The sequence below is a fragment of the Macaca mulatta genome, chromosome X (genome assembly GCF_049350105.2).
Source record: "Macaca mulatta isolate MMU2019108-1 chromosome X, T2T-MMU8v2.0, whole genome shotgun sequence".
In the NCBI taxonomy this organism is placed as follows: domain Eukaryota; kingdom Metazoa; phylum Chordata; class Mammalia; order Primates; family Cercopithecidae; genus Macaca; species Macaca mulatta.
This window is the reverse complement of record NC_133426.1, coordinates 75137186-75151863: the sequence shown is the minus strand read 5'-3', so window position 1 is coordinate 75151863 and position 14678 is coordinate 75137186.

Below are 14678 nucleotides of genomic sequence, written 5' to 3'. Positions count from 1 at the left end.
GCTAGAATGAGAAAGGGCAGATTGAAATCAGATCATACAGAACTCTCAACATCAGGTTAGGTCATTGCCGGATGATTTTGCAAACTTGCCTCTCTGAGCCTCAGTTTCCCCTACCTGTAATGTGAGAGCACTGGACTAGACCAATGATTCCTAAACCCAGTGCACAACTATATTCCAAAGTGTACATTCCCAGACTCTTCCCCAAATTTCCTGAATCCGAACCTTAGGGAGAAGAATCTGGTTCTCTGGTGATTCTGATGAACATCTAAGTTTGAAAACCAATGGGCTAGGTGGCTCTAAGTATCCTTCTAGCTTCAATATTCTTTGTGACTGGTTCAAGAGTGATCATACCAGAGAGGTAGGCTATACCTTTATACTATCAAGTCCCTGAGTCCCTTCTTTCCCTCAGTTTCCCTCACCAGTGAGGCCCAACCATTTCTATAAAAGACTTTGGGACTCCCCTTCCATTCCTCTCCCAGCTTCCAGAAGGCCCCATGTCAAATGCCCATACTACAGGGAGTTCTGGCAGATAGGAGGTAGCTGATCATTTTTGTGTGTGTGTGCAAAATGTCCCTTGCCTTGTAGGAGTTTCTTGGGATGGGATGGAGACTGGTGGTCAGTGTGTCACAGGACCATCAAGACCAACGGCCTGAAACTGAGGCAGGCCTAAGCATGATCTCTAGAAAAGATATGAGATACTCCTTGGAGAAGTGAAATTACTGCTGTTAGAAAGTCTGGTCTTCCACAGCAGGGACTGAGGTGGGAAATGTCGACTTCCCAGCTCAGGAACACAAGGCCTCTGCCTCCCGCCACAGTGGCTACTGCCCATAAGTAGGTCAACTCAGCACCTCATAGCTCCTGTGGCTCCTACTCCAACCAGCTTGTTATACTGAGAATTAGAGTCAGGGCAGGGGATATGAGATCCCCGAAGACCAGGCTCTGCTATGTTTCCTAGCCAGACCTGGCAGCCTCCACCGTGGGCCAACCCACTTTACCTCTCCAAGAGGCCCACTTGCCAACAGGCCAATCCTGCTGGGCCTCACAGGAAGTGGTGGCAACTGGAGGCTGAATCCCCTAAGCATCTGTCAGTAGGATTGTAGGTTATCAACAGCCCAGCACGTGAGCAATTTCTGCACAAGGTGGTGGCACCAAATGCTTTGGTATCAGGGCTGTCGTCTTGGCTCTGACAGGTCAGCCAGAACCTGGCAGGGCTGAGAGAGCAGGGTGTGTGGGGGGAAGGGAGGAGTCAAATACCGGGAGAGGGGGGCTGAGAAACGGGGCAGGAGAAAGAAACAGACTGGCTTGGAGCAAGGTCTGGGTCAGTGACACTCTAGGCCTCCTCTTAGGGCCCCTGGATGGCCCAATGGCATGTCTCAAGGCCTAACAGAGCTCAGGGAGAGCCCGAGTTAGTGTCAGCTAATGCTGGGAGCCTGTGCTAGGCTTGGTGGGTAGTCAGATTTCCTATTATGGGTTATCATGGCCACAGTTTGCTGAAGCAAGCCCAGATGCCCTGAGAGATGGAAGGACCTGGGCAGGCTTTGCTATACTTGCAGTCAGGCAGGCAGAACAGATAGAACAGGCTCTCTAGAGAGCTGAGGCAATAGCCAGAAGTGGGGACACCCAAGGGAACAGCAGAAGTTTTCAGTCTCACACAATGTCTTGGGGAGGACACAGCAACTGATGAGGAGTCCAGGGATGGGTGATGCCAAATACTCTAGGAGACAGTTGGGGCGGGCAGGGAGTGGGGTGTGTGCAGGGGCAGGTGGCAGCAAGACCTTGCTGGAGGAAAAGGGACCAGACTTAAGTCTGTGAGAGGATCGGCAATAGCAAACTAGAGCTCAGCTATCACTTTACCATGGATGGAACCCAAAGATCAGAGCTGGTGTGGGCAAGGTGGGGACTTGGCTATTGTTTCCGGTCAGAGCCCAGTGACTAGAACCAGGGCATAGGGCCAGTGCCAAATCATGGCAAGAGTCTGATGTGGAGGCCAGCAGGTGGGCCCAGGGCTTCCCAGTGTCAGCATGGGGGCCAGAGATGGAGTTAGGCCTGAAGCGGGGCTCAGAAGTTCTCAGCAATGGGGGAAGGAGATGAGCAGCAACCGGGCACCAGGCAAGGTTAGTTAGTAGACATCCCACAGGGCAAAAGTCAGTCCAAAAGTGCCTGCCCCCCCATATTTGACACAACGCAGCTTGTACAGCTTGACTCAGACCATGCTGTAGTGGCAAGAAGGCTTCCCAAGAGGCCCAGCCGCAGCAAAAGCAAGCCCTGAGCTGTGAAGCTGTGGCCTTCTTGGTGACTTGATGAATCATGAGACCCGGAACAAGCCATTGCTAGGCTGATATGCTTCCATTTCTCTATATACCATCAATCCATAGAGCTGGAGGAAGAAAAATGCATGGAGTACATGGAAGGAGAAAAAAGCAAACTAAGTAATAAGAGCAGTGATGAGGATGGTGAAAATAAAATAAATAACAACAGAACAATAAGAAGAAAGTATAATGATGAATTCTAACAAAATAACCACAACCACGGCTAACATGCATTGAGTTCTTACTGTGTGCCAGATACCACTCTAAACACTTTCCATGGATGACCTCAGTTCCCCAGACTACTGAGTGGCCTTGGGGCTCAGCTTGTGGCCAAAACCAGAGCTTTCCTCTATCAAAGGCACAGTGGCCTTTCTCAAGACTGCAATAATTGCCATCATCTTGTTGGCACTGGGACCTGACCACCAAGCCTCATGCCCCTCTTCTAGTGTCCTGGCCCCCAAATCGACAGAGAGTAGTTTTAGAGCTAAGTCCTGACCCCATGCGAGCAGGGAAAGCACTGTTCTGGCAGTTAGGAGGAAGAAGGACATAGCCTGGCCATGGGATTTTGGACAAAGCACTTCTTTGTGGAGTTCAATTCTCACATGTATACATTTCATTCATTCATTAAACAAATATTTACCATTATATGCCAGACACTGTTCTACTCACTGAGAACACAATAGTAAATGAGACCAACACAGCCTCTGCCCTCCTGAAGCTTACATTCCAGTGGGGAAGACAAACTATAAACACAAAAAGTAAATATGTAGAAAATCAGACCCTTATATTAGAAGGGAAGGAAGACTAGGCTTAGAGGCAGTAGGCGTACCTCATAGTCCTAGCCCAGCCCCTGATAGCTGGGAAATCTTGGGCAAATCTCTGCATCACTCCAGGCTGCATCATTCCAGGTCTCCTCTTCTGAAAAATCTGGAAAAAAGTCTATGTCCTGTGCACCTCCTAAGTGGTTATTTTTATGATGATATGATAAAAAGGATATCAGAGAAACTGAGGCTCTGTGAGTGCTATGCAAATGGAGGGGGGATTTATCGTAGTCCCAGTAGCTAAGCTGGCTATGGGAGAGGTGAACTGAGACAAGGAAAGCGTTGTGCTTTTCAACTCATGTATACCTTTTTCAGAAGACTGGAACTCTATGAGAGCAGCTTGGTTTTAACATCAGCCTCTACTAAGTTAAACATTTAAATCAAATGAAACTCACACTTGACTTTTAAATATACAAACACCTGGGTACAATTCAGTACTGTTCTCACTGGTCTTCAGCTGTTCTTAATCCTGAGGACTAAATAAGTCAATGCATCTAATTTTTTTAAATTGAAAAACACCATGGAAATGTGTTATTTCCTCCTAGAATCCTGTAATTTGGAATTATGCACTCCAGTGGGGCCTAATTGTCTGGAAGGTCAAGTCATTTGGGCATCAAAGGTGAGCATATATTGCCACAGTGTTGGGATGGGATGGGTTCCTTGGGTCCACCCGAGGTCCTCAGAGAAGGAGGCCAAGCTGCACTAGGTCGGGCCACTAGTGGGGAGAGGGACTTACTGCCCTCCCACACAGAGGCTCTTGGGAGGAGAGGGACTTCATCTGGCAGCATAAAAAATAAGCCATTCAGTTAAATATTACAACAGCCTGCTAACTCTTCTCCCTGCCTCCAGCCTCCATCCTCCACCCCTCCAATCTGCTTTCCAACACTGCTTACAGATTGTGGGTAAGGCAATTCGGCTTTTAAACACTTTAAAAATATAAATACTACATGAGTAGCTTTTTTGTAGCAAATAGTATCAACAATAAAGAAGTCTATAGACTTCTTTAGACTGGGTTTTTTTTTTTGTCCTCAGCACTATTGACATTTGGGACTGGATAATTCTTTGTTGTGAGGGCTGTCCAATGTCTTGCAGGATGTTTAGCAACATCCCTGGTCTCTGCCCACTAGATGCCAGTAGCACTTTCCCAGTTGTGATAACTAAGAAACATCTACAGACATGGGCAAATATCCCCTGGGTGGCAAAATTTCCCCCCATTGGGAATAATTGCTAAAGAGTAAAAAGTGCACATCCCCCTTCAGCTCTGCCAACCCACTCCCCTCCTCAGAGATAATCATCATTTGACATTGGTCATCCAGGCCTTTTCTATATATTTTCAAACATATGTATATATCTAGCAATATGATCTTTCCAAAATGCAGATTTGATTGTATTACTACTGTGATCCAGTTTCTCTCCAATAGCCTGCATAAGAAAATGCAAAATTCTTAGCCAGGCAAACAGGGTCTTCGGGACCTGACTTCTTCAGACTTTTGTCCTGCCATCCCTTCCTTGTGGTACACTTCCCACTATAAAGACTAAAAATGCCATAAACTTACCTTTCTAGTCTTTCTTGAATTTAGGGCATGGGAAAGGAATGTCTGATGGGGAGCTTCCGGGAAAGGTTTTCCTGCCTGCTATAAGAACACACATGGGGCCGGGCGCGGTGGCTCAAGCCTGTAATCCCAGCACTTTGGGAGGCCGAGACGGGCGGATCATGAGGTCAGGAGATCGAGACCATCCTGGCTATCACGGTGAAACCCCGTCTCTACTAAAAATACAAAAAATTAGCCGGGCGCGGTGGTGGGCGCCTGTAGTCCCAGCTACTCGGTAGGCTGAGGTAGGAGAATGGCGTGAACCCGGGAGGCGGAGCTTGCAGTGAGCTGAGATCCGGCCACTGCACTCCAGCCTGGGCGGCAGAGCGAGACTCCGTCTCAAAAAAAAAAAAAAAAAAAAAAAAAAGAACACACATGGAATGAAGGGGTCCTCTCATTCTTCACTGTATGTGGTTGAGCCTGCATGCAACACAATAACCATCTTGCAATCAAAAAGACAGATCAAAGATTGTGCCACTGCATTCCAGTCTGGGTGATGGAGCAAGGCCCTATCTCTAAAAAAATTTTTTTAATTAAAAAAAAGAGAGGCATGTCATTGACAAATCAAGGATGATTGAACAGAAGGATAAGAAACCCTCTGAATCTTTGATGACATCATCACTGAGCCACTGAACCTGCCTGGGAACCACCTACCTTTGGACTACCTATCATGTGAGGTAATAAGCCAATGTGTTCGTGTGTTCATCATACTTTTAGTTGGATATCCACTCACTTGCGATTGAAAGCATCCAAACTAATACATACCATATTCCACCCATTCATGGTTGCCTAACACACTAGTAAATGCCTTTGTGTATGCTGGTGCCTCTCTCTGCCTGGAATGTATTTCCACTGTATCTGCATGACAAATACTCTTACATCAAGTCCCATCTTAAGTATCACCTCCTACCCTATGAAGCCTTTCTAAGCATCATCCTATACCCAGAAATGGTAAACATCCCCCTCCTTCATGAATCTGTTTCATCTTGTTAATATTGTGTTATAAAATGTATCATACTGAATTGCAACTTATTTGTTAGTCTGTGAGCTTCTTGAGGGATGAGGCTATATCTGATTCATTTCTGAATGAATGTGCTCATCACACGGCTTGAAATAGAGTATACTTAGTAAATTTTTACTGAGTGGGGGTCAAGCCAGACCCCTATTGACTCCAGTAGCGATGGCGCTGTGTCCGAGAGGCCACAGAAGAGAGCTGGATCCGGTAAACAAGACATAGGGTTTATTGGAGATTTACATACAGGGTGGTCCAGGAGTGGTGGGCTTGACAGGAAAACCAATACCGTTTGTAAAAAGCATGCAGTTTATACAGCATTTTTACTTTGCACTCTTCCCCTAGCAACCTCTGTCTAACCCAAAACAAAGGGCCTCGGTTCCTTGCATGTCCTGTGTTCCAAGAATTGGGCCAGGGGTTCAGAGATGTTCCTCATAGATAAGGAATGAATCTCCGGGTTGGCCACTCCTGGATTCCTTAGCTTGGAACTCTGAGCACACATTCTTCTTAGACCATAGGGTCATTCTCAGGGTATGCTTAATTTATTATTCTCAGGTGCATCTGCCATATGGGGTGGGGGAGGGGGTGGTTAAATGGATTAGTGAATGAATAAGGAAATGAATGAACTGACCAAGTCAGCTGGTAGGGAGATGGTAAACGCCCATTTCTCTGAGTGCCTCGCTTCACCCCATGCTGGCTGGAACCCTCAAAGATCGGGAAAGGGTGGATTACCTGAGGTCAGGAGCTCGAGACCAGCCTGGCCAACATGACGAAACCCCATCTCTACTAAAACTACAAAAATTACCTGGGCATGGTGGCGGGCGTCTGTAGTCCCAGCTACTCAGGAGGCTGAGGCAGGAGAATAGCTTGAACCTGGGAGGTGGAGGTTGCAGTGAGCCGAGATCGCACCACTGCACTTCAGCATGGGTGAGAAGAGCAAGGCTCCGTCTCAAAAAAAAAAAAAAAAAATCAGGAAAGGGGAGAATTCTATGGATAGGAGAGGCCTTTACAGATAGGACTTCATTCCATTCATATTGCAGCTCCGTCACCACTCCCTTGTCCCTTCCCTTTTCTCCTCACTACTAGGCTCTGCCTTTGAGTTGAAGAAGAAAAACAAAGGTTAGCACTCAATCATTTGTTCAAGAAAGAAGTAATCATCTCAGGGTACATGGTCCCAGTGAGGTCACCTAGCCACTTCTTCCTCAATGTGCTAGGGGCTTGTTACAAGTGTGGAATCTCAGGTCCCAAACCAGACCTTTGAATCAGAACTTGCATTTTCACAGGATTCCCCAGGTTCTTCCCATGCACATGAAAGTTTGAAGAGCATGGCTGTTTAAGGCTAAGAAAGGTCATGTGACTTGCTTAAAATCACAACAGCTGGAAAGTAGTGGAGCTAGATTTTGAACCCGTCTGTCTTCCTCTGCATTCTGCAGTTCCCACACCATGCCATAATTCTTCCTCCCTTTCTTGCCTGGACACACCCACACCCCATTCTTCTGGAGTTCTTCCTCAGCTTCAAGAACCAGCTATCCAGCATGGTGCCTCATGTGGGGAGCTGGTAAAGGAGACAGCTGAGCCAGGAATATCTCCTCATCTCAGGCCACAAATGAAAGAACTGGCAGAGGCCTTCAAGGTAATATAACCCAATGCTTCAATTTTGTAACAAGTAAACTATACTCTTGATAGAAGAGACAGGCTGAGCATCACCTACAGAACCAGAACAGACTTTAAGGATCACTTAGTCTACCATCTCCCCCGTCACTCCCATTTCACAGTGACCCAGAGGGAACTGACCTGGCTAACAGAGCAGGTTAGTGTCAGAGCTAGAGCTCAAACTAAGGCTTCCTTATGGATTCAAGACACAGCTCATTCTATCATTCCATTCTGGTCTCCCAGACATTTCTTTTTCAAAATAAAACAGGAGAACCCCCTATACTATAAGAAGCACTTTTAAAAGTATCCTTTATTGTTGCACAGCATTAATTTGCAGGGAAGATTGATGGAAAGTTCTTGGTAGAAGGAGAAAAAGAAAGAGAGAATCACTTCACAGAGCCTTCCACTTTCTAACTTTTTGGAATTTTGAACATATTTGAGCCTGTTTTGTTTTTATTCTTCATCTGGAACTTTTCAAAAAGGCATTTCACTTTGCAGTAAATTATTTTATACTACAGGCCACCTTGTGTAATAATCAGATCATTCCATTTTGCTTACCCGTGGAGGAATGCTGCCTTTTGGACTGTTTGCAGCTTTCTTCCATGATTTGTTTCCCATTCCACCTTTTCTATCCTGCTTTCATGATCAGAGTGTAAGAGCCAGACCTAGGGCTAATCAAGGAAAAGGAGAAGAACGGAGGAAGGGTACAGTCCTGCAGCCCCAACCTGGAGCCATCTCCACAGATCCAGGCTCTCTGCCAATCTACACCACAGGACGAGGAAATCTCATACGGAGGGAGAAGAGAGGTTCACAGACAGCTCCAGCAAACCATACGCTCCTTATCTCCCTCTGGCTCTGAGCCTGGAATCAAGTTTGTGTGGCCTTGGGAGTCATAGCCCAGCTCTGCCATTCACATTCATGCCTCTAAGCTTCAGTTTCCACAAAATAAAGGTGAAAATACACACAAGGTGCCATGTGGAGACCTGCTTACAGTGTACGTGAAAAGTATGTGGTGAATAACATAAAGAAGTGACACTTCCATGAGATGTGCCGCATATCCTGGTATATGCCCATGCCTACTGATGTTACGGGACCAGCTGATGCATGGGTGTGGGGAAGTTCTAGCCCTGACTGAGGGTGAATCAGAACTCTTACTTAGTAAGTGTGTGGGTATGGAAGGGAATGGGGGGAACTGTGCTTAGGGAAGGGCCTGCTGAGAAGGCAGAGGAGTTCCAAGACTAAGCCAAACCCTTTGCTGAGTGGCCCTCAACCATCCAAACACATCCCATGCCCTTTTCCAATGTCATCCTGGGGCCTGTCAGGAGACGGGGGGGTGGTTTGCCAGGGGCAGGCTCAGCCAGCCTGAAATGACATTGTCAGGCCCTAGAGACCCCTCTCCGCAGGGCTGAGCTGGGCCAGGCTGGGGACAGGGTGTGTAAAAGCCACACATCTCTCCACAAGCAGCCCTCCAGCTTCCAGGGTGCCAGGTCTGGTGGCAGTGTGAGGTCAGGCCTTGGCGGGGGCTGACGATGGAGCCTGTGAGTGGGAAGGAAGAGCCTCTCTTTCTGCTTCCCCGGATCCTCCCCCCCTTCCCAGGTATTTTCCTTGGGAGCTGCAACCCTGGAGGGACACTTGAAAGGATCCCAGGCAAGGAGGCAGGATCCTGAGGGCTGTTCAAGGACTCTGGGTACCCATAGCCCCAGAGTGAGCTGGGAGCAATGCTGGGGGCAGAGACCAGGGCTCCAGGAGTGGGATGGCTTAGCCTCAGCCCTCCCTTTTCCTGCCTTTCCCCTCAGGCTCCCCACCCTTCCTTTTTCTCACTTTCCTCCCCTGGCCCCAGGTACCCCCCATCCTCAGAGGACTCTCATGCCACCCCCACGCCTATGCTCTGCAGAAGCCCTGTGCATGCTGGACTTGCAGATGCCCCACCCCCATGGGAACACACAGAGGAGCTCACAGAAGCAGAGCATTCTGGAAGGAAGGGACCCTAGAACCAGGGCCCATCCCGTTTTTTCCAGATGAGGAAAGTGGGCCTAGCCAGGGAGGAGCAAGCTCCAGGTCTGAGGACTGAGACTAAGCTGGGCGGAGAGGAGTGCTCCTGTCCTCGCCTGCTGTGTGTGGGGTGTGGGGTTGTGTCAGAGGCGGTCTTGTCTTTGCTCATCTCCCCTCTGCACGTTGTGACCTTCTTCTAGAGGGCAGGAATGCGGTGGGGCACTGGGGTGGACATCCTGCTCTGAGCGTCTGTGCCACCACGGTCACCAAGTGCTCTGTCCAGGGTGACCCCACCTATTTGTTAGGGCTGGGCAGACAGACTTCCCGGAGGCGTATGGGGGGTGCTCCATCTGCCTGTAGCAGAAAACCTCTGGCCACTTGGAGATAAGCCAGTAAGGTCAGTCCGGAGGCCCATCCTGGGTATGAAATGGGACCTGTGGCACTGTCATGGCCCAGGAGTCTAGAGTGGATGTTGGGGCCCGGCCTTCCATCAGGCTGGCATATTGCCTGGTGTTGGTTCAGGGGAGATGACAGGCCCCCACATGTCTGGGAAAGAGCCAGGCCTGGGTTATCCAGCTCCACCTGCCCAGTCCAAGTGCCAGGAGGCAGTCATGAGCTGCCCCACACCTCTGTGTCTGAGCTTAGGGAGGGCAAGGGCAGAGAGGTTAAGTGACCCCTTAATCTCCTCTGGCCTGGACCTGGCTGGGCCTGTGCTCTAGAGTCCCTCACTGCCAGCCCAGGGCTCTGAGCTCAGCACAGAGCTCCTCCTTCCAGGGTGCCCTGGGGCAAAACCAAAAGTTGGTTCTTTGAAGGTCAAAAATAATGGCAAACCTTTAACTGGACAGATTAGGGAGAGGGGGAAGCAGAGAGAGAACACTAATAAAATCAGAAATAAAAAAGAGGATGTTACTACCAACTTTACAGAAACAAAAGGGATTATAAGGTATATTGGGGTTCTCTAGAGGGACAGAACTAATAGGATAGATGTATATATGAAGGAGAGTTTATTACGAGAATTGACTCACACGATCACAAGGTGAAATCGCACAGTAGGCTGTCTGCAAGCTGAAGAGCAAGGAAGCCCATCCGAATCCCAAAACCCCAAAAGTAGGGAAGCCAACAGTGCAGCCTTCAGTCTGTGGTTGAAGACCCAAGAGACCCTGGCAAACCACTGGTGTAAGTCCAAGAGTCCAAAAGCTGAAGAACTTGGAGTCCAGTGTTCGAGGACGGGAAGCATCCAGCATGGGAGAGAGATGAAGGCTGGAAGACTCAGCAAGTCAAGTCCTTCCACGTTGTTCTGACTGCTGTATTCTAGCCGTACTGGCAGCTGATTAGATGGTGCCCACCAGATTGAGGGTGGTTCTGCCTCTCCCAGTCCACTGACTCAAATGTTAATCTCCTTTGGCAATCCCATTACAGACACACCCAGGAACAATAGTTTGCATCCTTCAATCCAATCAAGTGGACACTCAATATTAACCATACCATAATGGAATACTATGAACAACTCTATGCCAAAAGTATTAGACAACTTAGATGAACTAGACAAATTTCTAAAAAGACACAAACTACCAAAAAGAACTGAAAAAAATAAAGAGAAAATCTGAATGGATCTATAACAAGCAAAGTTATTGAATTAATAATAAAAAAAATTCTACAAAGAAAAGCTCAGGACCAAAATTGTTTCAACAGTTAATTCTACCAAATATTTAATGAAAAATTAACACGAATCCTTTAAAAATGTTTCCAATAAATCAAAGAAGAAGTAATGCTTCCCAGCTCATTCTATGAGGCCAGTATTACCCTGATACCAAAACCAGAAAAAGACATCATAAGAACAAAGTTACAGAACAATATTCCTTATGGATATAGATGCAAAAATCCCAAACCAAATACTAACAAACCGAGCCAGCAACATATAAAAAGGATGATTAACAATGAATGGATGGGTGCAGTGGCTCATGCCTGTAGTCCCAGCACTTTGGGAGGCTAAGATGAGAGAATTGCTTGAGTCCAGGAGTTTGAGACCAGTCTGGACAACATAGTGAGACCTCGTCTCTAAAAAAATCAAAAGGTTAGCCCAGCGTGGAAGTGTAAGCCTGTGGTCCCAGCAGATAGCTTGAGCCCAGGAGGACAAGGTTATAGTGAGCCATGATTGCACCACTCACTCCAGACTGGACAATACAGTGAGACCCCAACTCAAAAACAAAACAACAAAAAGAATGAGTAAGTGGGATTCATCCCAGGAATGTAAGGTTGGTTTAATATATAAAAATCAGTGCATGAAACACACCATATGGATAAAATAAAGAACAGAAACCATATGATCATCTAAAAAATTGAAGAAAAAGATTAGACAAAAATTCAGTTCCCTTTCATGAAAAAAATCATTAAATTAGGAATTAGGAATTAATTCCTAATTAGGAACATAAGGGCTCATCACAGGGGTTCACAACTGTAATCCCAGCACTTCAGAGGCTGAAGTAGGCGGATTACTTGAACCCAGGAGTTCAAGACCAACCTAGGCAACATAGTAAGAACCTGTCTACAAAAAAAAAAAAAAAAAAAAAAGAAAAGAAAAAAGGAAAAGAAAAAAAAGAAAAGAAAAAAAATAGCCAGGTGTGTTGGTGCATGCTTGTAGTCCTAGCTACTCAGGAGGCTGAGTTGGAAGGATTGCTTGAGCCCAAGAGGTTGAGGCTGCTATGAGCCGTAATTGTGGCACTGCACTCCAGCCTGAGTGACAGAGTGAGACCCCAGCTCTAAAATATATAAATTAATTAATCAATTAATAGAAATTAAGTACCTAATAAATGAAAAGATATCTCATGTTTATGAACTAGAAAATTTAATAATGTTAAAAGGGCAATATTCCCTATTGATCTAAAGATTAGATGCGATCCTTATAAAAATCCTGGCTGCCTTTATTGCAGAAATTGACAAGCTGATTTGAAAATTTATATGAAAATGGAAGACTCAGAAGAGCCAAAGCAATCTTGAGAAAAGAAAAAAAAAAGTTACAGAAATTTGACTTCCTGATTTTGAAATTTACTACAAAGCTATAGTAATAAAGATAGTATAAGACTGTAATTTTGTATCCTTCGACTAACATTTGCCCAACCTTCCCCCACAACTCCCTCAGCCTCTTGTAACCACCATTCTACTCTCTATTTCTGCTACAAGTTAATGATGATATATTGTATTCTTGAAAAATGCTAAGAGAGTGGATGCTAAATGTTCTCACTACAAAAATGATAACTATGTGAGGTAATGCATATTATAAGTAGCTAGATTTAATCATTCTACAATGTATATATACTTCAAAATATCATGTTACACATGATAAATACATATAATTTTATGTCTTGATTTAAAATAAACAAATTTTGGAGAAAAGGATAATATAGGACTGGAATCAAGATAGATACATAGGCTGGGTGTCGTGGCTCACGCCTGTAATCCCAGCATTTTGGGAGGCCAGGGCAGGCAGATCACTTGAGTCCAGTAGTATGAGATCAGCCTGAGCAACATAGCGATACCCCTGTCTCTACAAAAAAGAACAAACAATTAGCTGGGCATGGTGTTGTGCACCTGTAGTCCCAGCTACTCAGGGGGCTGAGGTGGAAGGATCACTTGAGCCCAAAAGGCCAAGGCTGCAGTGAGCTATGATCACACCACTGCACTCCAGGCTGGATGACAGAGTGAGACCCTGTCTTAAAAAAAAAAAAAAGAAAGAAAGAAAGAAAGATACATAGACCAATGTAATATAATTGAGATACCTTTTAGGCAAAGGTGCCAATAATATTCAATGGAAAAAAAGTGGTCTTTTCAACAAATAGTGCAGGCGCAAATGGATATCCACATGCAAAAGAATTAAGTTGAATCTTTAGCTCACACCTATACAAAAATTAAATCAAAATAATCAAGGATTTAAATGTAAGGGCAAAAACTATAAAACTCTCAGAATAATACATATATGTAAATCTGAGTGTCCTTGGATCAGGCAATAGTTTCTTAGATATGACACCAAAAGCACAAGGAACCAAAGGAAAACATAAATGAATTTGGTTTTATCAAAATTTAAAACTTTTATGCATCAAAAGACACTATCAAGATACTGAAGACAACACACAGAATGGAGAATACTAGCCAATCATATTGGATAAGGTCTACTATCCAGAATATATAAAGAACTCTTACAACTCAACAACAAAAAGACAAATAATCTACTATAAAAATGGGCAAAGGATTTGGATAGGTGTTTCCCCAAAGAAAATATATGAATGGCCAATAAACATATAGAAAGATGCTTAACATTACTAGTCATTAGGAAAATGTAAATCAAAACTACTATGTGATATTCTTCACACCTACTAGGGGAGCTAGAATAAAAAAGACAATAGCTCCTGACCTCAAGTGATCCACCCACCTCGACCTCCCAAAGTGCTGTGATTACAGGTGTAAGCCACCATCTGGTCAATATGGTGAAACCCTATCTCTACTAAAAATACAAAAACTACCCGGGCATGGTAGTGCTACTCTGGAGGCTGAGGCAGGAGAATCACTTGAACCTGGGAAGCAGAGGTTGCAATAAGCTGAGATCACACCATTGCACTCCAGCATGAGTGTCACAGTGAGACTCTGTCTAAAAAAAAAAAAAAAAAGATAATAGCAACTGGAATCCTTGTATATTGTTGGTGGGAATGTAAAATAGTGCAATTGCTACATCCAGAAGAATGAAATTAGACCCTCATCTCACACCATGTACAAAACTCAACTCAGATTAAAGACTTAAACCTAAGACCTGAAACTATAAAATTCCTATAAGAAAACAGGAGAAAACCTCCATGACCTTGGTCTGGACAATGATTTTTTGGATATGATCCCAAAAGCACAGACAACAAAAGCAAAAATAGGCAGGATAACATAAAATAAAAAAGCCTCTGTGAAGCAAAGGAAACAATCAACAGCATGAAGAAACAACCTACAAATTGGGAGAATGTATTTGTAAAGCACGTATCTGATAAAGGGTTAATATCCAAAATATTTAAGAAACTCAACTCAGAAGTAAGAACACAAATAACCCTATTAAAATATGTCCAAAGGACTTGAATAGAAATTTCTCAAAAGAAGACGTACAAATGGTCAACAGGTATATGAAAAAAATGTTCAATATCATTAATCATCAGGAAAATGCAAATTAAAACCACAATTAGATATCACTTCCTACCTGTTAGAATGGCTATTATCAAAAAGATGAAAGATCATCAGACCTGTTGTAGAAGAAATGCTAAAGGTAGTA